This window comes from Chlorocebus sabaeus, chromosome 4 (assembly GCF_047675955.1).
Source record: "Chlorocebus sabaeus isolate Y175 chromosome 4, mChlSab1.0.hap1, whole genome shotgun sequence".
Lineage (NCBI taxonomy): Eukaryota > Metazoa > Chordata > Mammalia > Primates > Cercopithecidae > Chlorocebus > Chlorocebus sabaeus.
Window position 1 is genome coordinate 19,426,618 of NC_132907.1, and position 9,965 is coordinate 19,436,582.

At 40.1% G+C, this 9,965-nt stretch overlaps 1 pseudogene; it reads right to left on the reverse strand.

Moving 5' to 3' along the window:
- Positions 1–416: 416 nt before the first annotated feature.
- On the reverse strand, positions 417–989 carry LOC103223474 (small ribosomal subunit protein uS5 pseudogene; annotated as a pseudogene).
- Positions 990–9,965: the final 8,976 nt, after the last annotated feature.

Genomic DNA, 9,965 nt, shown 5'->3' on the forward strand with positions numbered 1-9,965 from the left:
GGTTGTATCTTTCCAAGAATTTATCCATCTTTTCTAGGTTTTCTAGTTTATGTGTGTAAAGGTGTTCATAGTAGCCTTGAGTCATCTTTTGCATTTCTGTGGTGTCAGTTGTAATATCTCCCATTTCATTTCTTACTGAGTTTATTTGGATTTTCTCTCTTCTTTTCTTGGTTAATCTTGCTAATGGTCTGTCAATTTTATTTATCATCTCAAAGAACCAGCTTTTTGTTTGATTTATCTTTTTTGTTTTTTTTTTTTCAGGCTTCATTCACTTTATTTTTCTTGTATAAAAACCCTGTGTTGTAGCCATAGCTGGAGCTTGGGTCCTCTGCACGGAGACTCTAGCGTGGGTCTTGACGAGGTGGTCAGTGAATTTCTTATAGGGAGACTTGGTGAATACAGTCTCCTTCTAGAGGTCAGGGGTCAAGTAGCTTTAGGTCTGAGATGGTATCAAAGGTGGCCTTGCCTAAGTTGCCCAGGGTGTCAACGCAGCCCCTGGCTGAGGTGTAGTAGTCATCAATGCCAGGCATCATCAGCAGCTTCTTGGGCACAGGGGCTGAGATGATGCCAGTGCCCCTGGGCACAGGGATAGTCACCAGCACAGAGCCGCAGCGGCCTGTCACCTTGCAAGGGATGGCATGGGGCTTTCCAATCTTGTTCCCCCAGTAGCCTATGTGCACAGGGACAATGGAGTGCTTGGCCAGGATCATGGCCCCAAGGATGGCAGTGGCCACCTTCTTGGAGCACTTAACACCCAGACCGTCGTGGCCATTGTAGTCCCTGATGGCAACAAACGCTTTGAACCTGGTTCTCTGGCCAGCATGGGTCTGCTTCTGCACTGGCATAACCTTCAAAACCTCATCCTTGAGAGAGGTCTCCAGGAAAAAGTCAATGATCTCAGAGTCCTTAATGGGCAGGGAGAAGACATAGCTCTCCAGGGATTTCATCTTCATGTCCTTGACCAGATGGCTCAGCTTGGTGACGGGCATCCACTCCTTGTCCTCACCTTGCCTCCTCAAGCTCCATGGCTGCAACCCTGGCCCTGGATGCTACTGCCAAAGCCTCCCAGGACGCCACCGCGGTTCCCTATCCCAGGGCCCCTGGGGCCTCCAGCTCCGCCTGCCCCTGCATTGCATCGGCGTATCTGCCATTTGGTGTTTTCTCAAAGAAGCTGATTTATCTTTTGTATTTTTTTTAAAAAAATTTCATTTAGTTCTGTTTTGATCTTGGTTATTTCCTTTCTTCTGCTGGGTTTGGGTTTGGTTTGTTCTTGTTTCTCTAGTTCCTTGAGGTGTAACCTTAGATTGTCTGTGCTCTTTCAGACTTTTTGATGTAGGCATTTAGGGCTATGAACTTTCCTCTTAGTGCTGCCTTTGCTGTGTCCCAGAGGTTTTGATAGGTTGTGTCACTATTGTCGTTCAGTTTGAAGAACTTTTTAATTTCCATTTTGATTTCATTTTTCACCCAGTGATCATTCAGGAGCAGGTTATTTAATTTCCATGGATTTGCATGGTTTTGAAGGTTCTTTTTGGAGTTGATTTCCAGTTTTATTCCACTGTGGTCTGAGAGACTGCTTGTTACAATTTCGATTTGCTTAAATCTATACAATTTCGATTTTCTAAATCATATTTGTGGCCTATCATATAGTCTGTCCTGGAGAAAGTTCCATGCACTGTTGAATAGAATGTATATTCTGCAGTTGTTGGATAGAATGTTCTGTATATATCTGTTAAGTCAATTTGTTCCAATGTATAGTTTAAATCCATTGTTTCTTTGTTGACTTTCTGTCTTGATGACCTGTCTAGTGCTGTCAGTAGAGTATCGAAGTCTCCTACTATTATTGTGTTGCTGTCTATCTCATATCTTAGGTCTATTAGTAATTATTTTCTAAGTTTGGGAGCTCTAGTGTTAGGTGCATATATATTTAGGATTGTGATATTTTCCTGTTGGACAAGCCTTTCGTTGTTATATAATGTCTCTCTGTCTTTTTAAACTGCTGTTCCTTTAAAGTTTGTTACGTCTGATATAAGAACAGCTACCCCTATTTGCTTTTGTTGTCCCTTTGCCTGAAATGTCTTTTTATACTCCTTTACCTTAAGTTTGTGTGAGTCCTTTTGTGTTAGGTGAGTCTCTTGAAGTCAGCAGATGGTTGGTGAATTCTTATCCATTTTGCCATTCTGTATCTTTTAAGTGGAGCATTTAGGCCATTTACAAACAATGTTAGTATTGAGACGTGAGGTACCATTCCATTCATTGTGCTATTCCTTGCCTGTATACCTTGATTTTTTGTTTTTGTTTTTTAAATTGTAGTTTTGTTTCATAGGTCCTATGAGATTTATGCTTTAAAGAAGTTCTGTTTTGATGTGTTTCCAGGATTTGTTTCAAGATTTAGAGCTCCTTTTAGCAGTTCTTGTAGTAGTGGCCTGGTAGTGGCAAATTCTCTCAGCATTTGTCTGAAAAAGACTATCTTTCCTTCACTTACAAAGTTTAATTTCACTGGGTACAAAATTCTTGGCTGTTGTTTTGTTTGAGGAGGCTGAAGATAGAGCCCCAGTCCTGTTTAGCTTTCAGGGTTTCTGCTGAGAAATGTGCTGTTAATCTGATATGTTTTTCTGTATGGTTTACCTGGTGCTTTTGTCTCACAGCTCTTAAGATTTTTTTCTTCATCTTAACTTTAGATAATCTGATGTCAATGTGCCTAGGTGATGACCTTTTTGTGATCAATTTCCCAGGTGTTCTTTGTACTTCTTGTATTTGGATGTCTAGGTCTCTAGCAAAGCAAGGAAAGCTTTCCTCAATTATTCTCCCAAATGTGTTTTCCAAACTTTTGGAATTCTCTTCTTCCTCAGGGCTTTGGCTCCCATTTCATCTGCCAATTTGAAACCAGACATTCTCCTTTTAGTCATCAAAATACCACCTTCATTAGTTGTAGCCTGTATACCGTAAATGTGAAACAGCTTTTATACAACTTTGTTGGAATATAACAGTTTGAATTTTCCTTCCTTCCCTCCCTTCCTTCCTTCCTTCCTTCCTTCCTTCCTTCCTTCCTTCCTTCCTTCCTTCCTTCCTTCCTTCCTTCCTCTTTTCTTTTTTTTTTCTTTTTTTTGACAGCGTCTTGCTCTGTCACCCAGGCTGGAGTGCAGTGGTGTGATCATGGCACACAGCAGCCTCAAGCTCCCTGGGCTCAGGTGATCCTCCCACCTCATCCTCCCATGAAGCTGGACTACAGGCATGTGTCACCACACCTGACGAATTTTTGTATTTTTTTATAGAGACAGGGTTTCACCGTGTTGCCCAGGCTGGTCTCAAACTCCTGGGATCATGTGATCCTCCCAGCAATTTGAATTAACACAAAACTATGTTTGAAATGTAAGAATGTCATTAGCTCTTAGCAGTATGTTTTAAAAGGATCATTAGGTTACTTGGGCCTGGGTAGCATAGCTTAGAAGTGTCTAGTCGGTCTCGAAAAGTTTCAAGAGCTTAGATTTTTTAAACTTGTATTTCTGTGACCATATATCCCCAAGGCAACTTGAGACAAGACCAGTTGGGGTTCGTGCTTCTGCTGCTATTGCATATGCTGTGATATGTTTGCAGAATTATCAAAGCAAGACTCATCCCATGGGGTCCTGCCAGCTGCTAGAGTAACATTTGACCCTCTCCTGCTTTACAGTGTATCGGGAATTCTATCAGGAGTGATGAGATGCCATAGCCCTTCATTTCCCTCTTAGCTGGTTATCTGCCCTTTTTCTCCCTCACTGGGTTGAGGAAAGCTAGGTACTATTCTTAAAGATTACTTATGTTTTACTTTGTGTTTTATTTTGTGAACTTTTTCTTTATGTAAAGGCCCAGCTATGCAGCAGGAAAAGAACCTACTCTTGTTTCCATCACTCAGAGGAAAAAATGTTAATCAGACTGTCATGAATGTGTTGGGAGGGTGGTTAGATACCACTTTAGAATCCTGACCCTGAGCTGTCAGGAACACTCACTGGATACAATCCCAGTTTATGTGGTTATCCTTCTATCCTAAATATTACCATGGTTACTATTTTTGCCATTCTTGTTACTATTATGGTGTTTTCTTTTAGCTGTTAGTATGAAATACTGTGCTAAGCCTTTTAAAGCAACCGTTTGAAGTTGGTACTATTTGTTGTCCTCATTTAACAGGAAACAGAGGCTTAGAGAGATTAAGTAACTTGTCCTCAACCACATGCAGCAGTCAGGGTTCAAATCCAGACTTGCTCTTAACCAGTTTTGTGTACGGTATTGCCTATCTAATAAAAAATAGTCCACCTTCTGAAACTTTACTATTCCAAGTACACCCTCTAGACCAGCAGGACTGGAATCACCAGAGAACTCATTAGAAAGGCAGAATCAGCCCCACTCCACCCCAGACCTACTGAATCGCAATATACATTTTAACAAGATCTGCCAGGTGACTCTCACGCACATTAAAGCCTAAGAAGCACGACCCAAAACAGAATATAAAAAAGGCAAGGATTAACTTGATTAGGGAAGACATTCCAGAGCACATAGAATATGAACTGGTATTTATAGAAGGCTAATTTCCACTTTTATCTATGGTGCAATGAATTCAATGCTTGTATCTACCCAAAATTCTTATATTGAAACCCTTATCCTCGGTGTAATAGCATTTGGAGGTGGAGTCTTTGGGAGGTAATGAGGTCATGAGAGTGGAGCCCCTCATGATGAGATGAATGCTTTTATAAAAGGAGATACCAGAAAGATGATCTCTCTCTCTTTCCTCCCGTGAAGATACAGCAAGATGGTCACCTGCAAACCAGGAAGAGAGCCCCTACCAGGCTGGTACCTTAATCTTAGACTTCTCAGCCTGCAGAATTGTGAGAAATAAATGCTTGTTGTTAAAGCCACCTAGTCTATGGTATTTGTTATAGCAGCCCAAACTCACTAAGACAGATGATGTGAAATAATATAGAAAAAGACTTCTGAGAAAAAGTAAACAAAAACCCCTCTAGTTTACCAGTCATTACTTGAGTGGCCAATGTAATTATCCTGATTTCATTACAGGGCACATAGTGGATATTCAGAACTACTTTAAAATTTGTTACAAGACCAGCTTCTTAGCATGGAATGCAAGCCTTCCCAACTGGCTTCAATGTACATTTTTAAAGAATGAAATCCTGTCTTTTTGGAATCTTATGCAGTCATAAAAAAGAATAAAATCATGTCCTTTGGAGCAACATGGATGTAGCTGGCAGCCATCATCCTAAGTGAATTAATGCAGGAACAGAAAACCAAATACCACATGTTCTCACTTATAAGTAGGATCCAAGCACTGGATACACCTGAACATAAAGATGGGAACAATAGACACTAGGGAATACTAGAGTGGGGAGGGAAGAAGAGAGGCAAGGGGTGAAATGAAATGCTACTTATTTGATTTTATGCTCACTACCTGAGTGACAGGATCATTTGTACACCAAACCTCAGTGTCACACTACCCATGTAACAAACCTGCACATGCACCTCCTGAATCTAAAATAAAAGTGGAAGTTATTTAGAAAAGAAAATAAATCATGTCTTTTGCAGCAACATGGGTAGAATTGGAGGTCATTATCTTAAATGAAACAGGTCAGACACAAAAGATGAATATTGCATGTTCTCACTCATAAGTGGGAGCTAAATAATATGTACAGATGGACATAGAGAGTGGAATCATGGACATAGAGAGTGGAGAGATTCAGTAGGGTGAAGGAGTAGGAGGGGATGAATGATGAGAAATTATTTAATGGGTACAATGTATATTATTTGGGTGGTAGATACCCTAAAAGCCCTGACTTGACATCTACATAATCTATGCAGGTAACAAAACTGCACTTGTACCCCATACATTTATACAAAAACCCCCAAAATACCCATACCTTTTTAGTCCTAGTCCCATATATATTTTCATCTATTCTATACTCCAGTCACATTTAAATAATCTCTCATTTACTTATTCATCTATATAATACCTACTTGTTGAGCACCTACACTTACCAGGCATGCTGGAAGCAGCATGTATGAAATTTTCTATATTCTTGATGCTCTTGCTGAGGCCTTGATGCTGGAGAAACTGACCCTCCCAGGGCTAGCTAATTCCTAGAGAGATCAAACGACTCGGCTGTGAGCATGTCTTTAACATACAGACCAACCAATCCAGAGCCCACTCCCCCAAACATCTCCTTTCTCAAACTCTCGCACACCAAGCCAATGTTTCTCCTGCCCTGAATGACCCGAGGGCCAGGTACTGAACAACTAGGGACCACTACAACAGCCCAGAGTCCATCAAAATTATTCAAACTGTCTCATCATTAGCTTGCTCATTATACCTACCCTGCTGCACCCACTCCTTCCTGTGAAAACCCCAATAAAGGCTCTGGGCCATGTTTTCTCCTCTTCCTCTTCGGCCTCCTGACGAACCGTGGTCAGATTCCCTATGTGGATCTGCATGGCATGCCAGGCCTCCTATTTCCAGGGATTGGTGAGTAAAAACTTGTCCCTTCACATCAGTCAATACTGGGCCTATGTGTCTTACCATACCTGCTGAAAATAAATCCCAGTCACATTTTCAGAACGCAATGGTTAACAGTGGTTGCTCTCATGGAACCTAAATTCTAAAGCGGGAAGATATGGGGGAAAAAGATGCAGGCAAGGTTGGTAGGTATTCACTTGGAATGCACCAAAATGTCTGTACTGATTACTACAGCCAACGTTTGTTTTGATTGGTCAGTGCTCATACCATAATACCACATATGAACTTTTTGAATAGCACCTCTGGATATAGGCAAACCCTAATCCCATTTTTCTTATTAGTCAGGTGTCCATAGAGAATAAAAGATGAGGCAGGAATTAAAACCTGTCTTGGAACTCAACGTCCAGTGCCTGTTCTCTTTTAAAATACAGTTTGGAGCTACAGTCATCCATCACTAAATGACAGGAGTATGTTCTGAGAAGTGCATCGGTGGTTTCATCATGGTGCGAACATCATAGAGAGTACTTGAATAAACCTCGATGGTTTAGCCTGCTATACATGTAGGCTACATGGTATAGCCTATTGCTCCTAGGCTGCACACCTGTACAGCAAGTGACTGTACTGAATACTACAGGGAATTGTAACCCCATGGTAAGTATTTGTGTACCTAAACATAGAAAAGGTACAGTAAAAATATGGTGTTATAATCTTATAGGATCACCATCATATATGTGGTTTGTCATCGACTGAAATGTTGTTACATGGTGCATGACTGTACTTAACTCTTAAGCCCCTTTGACTTTGTGATGCCTTCTTTTCCTCATCTTTGATTTCAGAAATTTTATTTCTAGTTTAACTGCTATATCTTCACTGGAGTCTTCTCTGCTCTCCCCAGATAATTTTTATTACTTTTTTTTTTTTTTTAACACTTTGCTTATGCATCTCTTGGAGTCCTTGTTTCATTTATAGGTAGTTTTTATCTGTCTCTTTTATTGCACTCTAAGCTCCTTGATCTCAAGGAGGATATTTATATTACAGGGATATAGGTCCCCAGCACCTAGCACAGCACTGCACACAGTAGGATCTCATGACTAATTAATCATCAGGAGACTTGCAGGGGCTTGCTTTTTGGAATCCAAATTCTGAATATAACTCTCCTCAGATGAGCATAAACTTGGATGTATACATAACAAATGAAGATATTTGCATTCAGCCAACAAAACAGGGTAGCATTCTTTAGTGGCATTCCCAAGGAACGGGAAACTGATTAGACCAATCACCTTCAATTTTCTTTGGCTCAGATTTTGATGACCAAAGTTCATTGTGATAGTAAAATCCTTGGGCAAAAATTTTGACTGCAGAACTATCCATCCTTATAAGGGCAGATGAAAGAAAAACAATATGCACTGTAAATTTCTCAGTAGAGCTAAGATTGTCTTACACCAGCTAGGTAGGCAAATCTTAGCAAGTAGGCTTCATTTGTTCTCATTTTCATAATTTAAACTTCTGCTGTTAAGCCTATAACATAATACTCTCATCTAATCCATGGGCAGAGGCAATTTGGTCTTGTCATCTGGCAGCCGTTTATTAATACTGGTGACTGGGAAAGACTAGACAAATGAATAAAGATGGTTTTTGTGAGTCCAGGATAAATGGTTGAAGCTAGGCCAACTGTTCCTTTTCCTGTCATTATGGAGTTGAAGACCCTAGAATTTTTTGTGATTCAGGTAACCACTATGAGAACTACTTAATCAGTAGGATGTGGTAGAAAATAAAGTCATTAGTATTAGCCCTGTGTTCTAGTCATCCCTGCCTCTTAGCTGTGACTACACAGAGATATATGTGTGCATAACACAGTTGTAACTGACATCAAAGTGAACATCATGGAATAGATTTCCAAGAAGGTTTTGTTGTTACCTTAGGGTCTGACATGACTTTTGACATTCTAAACCTTGGTGTTTATGAGAAACATCCATACAACCACCCTTTGCATGGATATAGCACGTTTCTCCCCAGAGTGACATGGAGTGTTCTGTGCAGAAGGGGAAGATGGAGTGGGAGGATCTGGCCGCAGACAATTAAGAGCTACAGTTCTTCTCCACAGCAAGCATAGAACATAAGGGCAGCAATTTAGGATAGGAAATGAAGGATGCTGGGTCCAGCTGAGACTGTAAGGGGAATTCAGCAAGATAGAAATGACCTGACTCAGACTTTGTCTAGCTAAAATTAACCATGACTCTTAAAAAAAGAAAAAAACTCAAAAATGACTGGATCCATAAATGTCTTTGGTATTTACCCAGAACAGTTAATGTGCCAGATAATGTTTAAGCATAACTATTGGGTTCACAAGTGTAAAATATAATCTTTAAACTATTGAGTCTTAATTTGTACACATTTTATAAACACAGTCGAAACATCCCTCTTTGGGGAATAAAGACACTAAAACCACCGCACATCATTTATTGTTTTTAGACTTTGATCCGTGAGAGCAGGACCTACTTCATGTTGGTGTCCCCAGCTCCTAGGCTATGCCTTTCTCACATTAAATGCTCAATAAGTGTTTGGTTAAACTGAAATTTTGAGGCCAGGTGGGTGGCTCATACCTGTAATCCCAGCACTTTGGGAGGCCGAGGTGGGAGGATAACCTGAGCTCAGGGCTTCAAGACCAGCCTGGGCAACATAGTGAAACCCTGTCTCCACTAAAAATACAAAAATTAGCCAGGCGTGGTGGTGCATGCTTGTAATCCCAGCTACTTGGGAGGCTGAAGCAGTAGAATTGCTTGAATCCGGGAGATGGAGGTTGCAGTGAGCTGAGATCACACCACTGCACTCCAGCCTGGGTGACAGTGAGACTCTGTCTCAAAAAAAAAAAAATTGAAATTTTGTAGGTGCTTTATTTAAAACTGTTTTTCATCATCTCTGTTTAGTTACCCTTACTTCTTATTTTCTTTTTTTTTGTCCATACAAGGTCTTTTTTCCCCTCCACATATAGTGGTGTAGTTGCAAATTTGTTCTAGAATATTATCTGAAATTTTATGGTTTGAATGTAATTTTTACATAGGACCTATGTAAATTTGAAGATTCTGATCCATAAAGAATATTCTAGTAGTTTATGGGATTATTTTTAATAAGCCAAGAATGCTACATTGATTTTTAAAGCAAACAATAAGTTTTTAAAGTGTCTATTTAAACTTGTATTCTTGGGGTAGAATCTTTAGATTCAGCTGGAGTGGTGAACATTTTTACCAGAATATTACATTGTATTGTATAGGTTAATATTCATACAGTAGCTGTAACAGTAGTATGCCTTTCAAAACCACACACATAGATGATATTTGTAGAAGCTTATTTCTTTGGTGTACTGTAACAACTCCACAAAATAATTCTGTAGCACTTGCAAAGGAAGATGCAGTGTTGGGGAGACCAGCTCTTTAATATGTGGAAAAGCACAGGCAGCACATAAAGAAGTAGC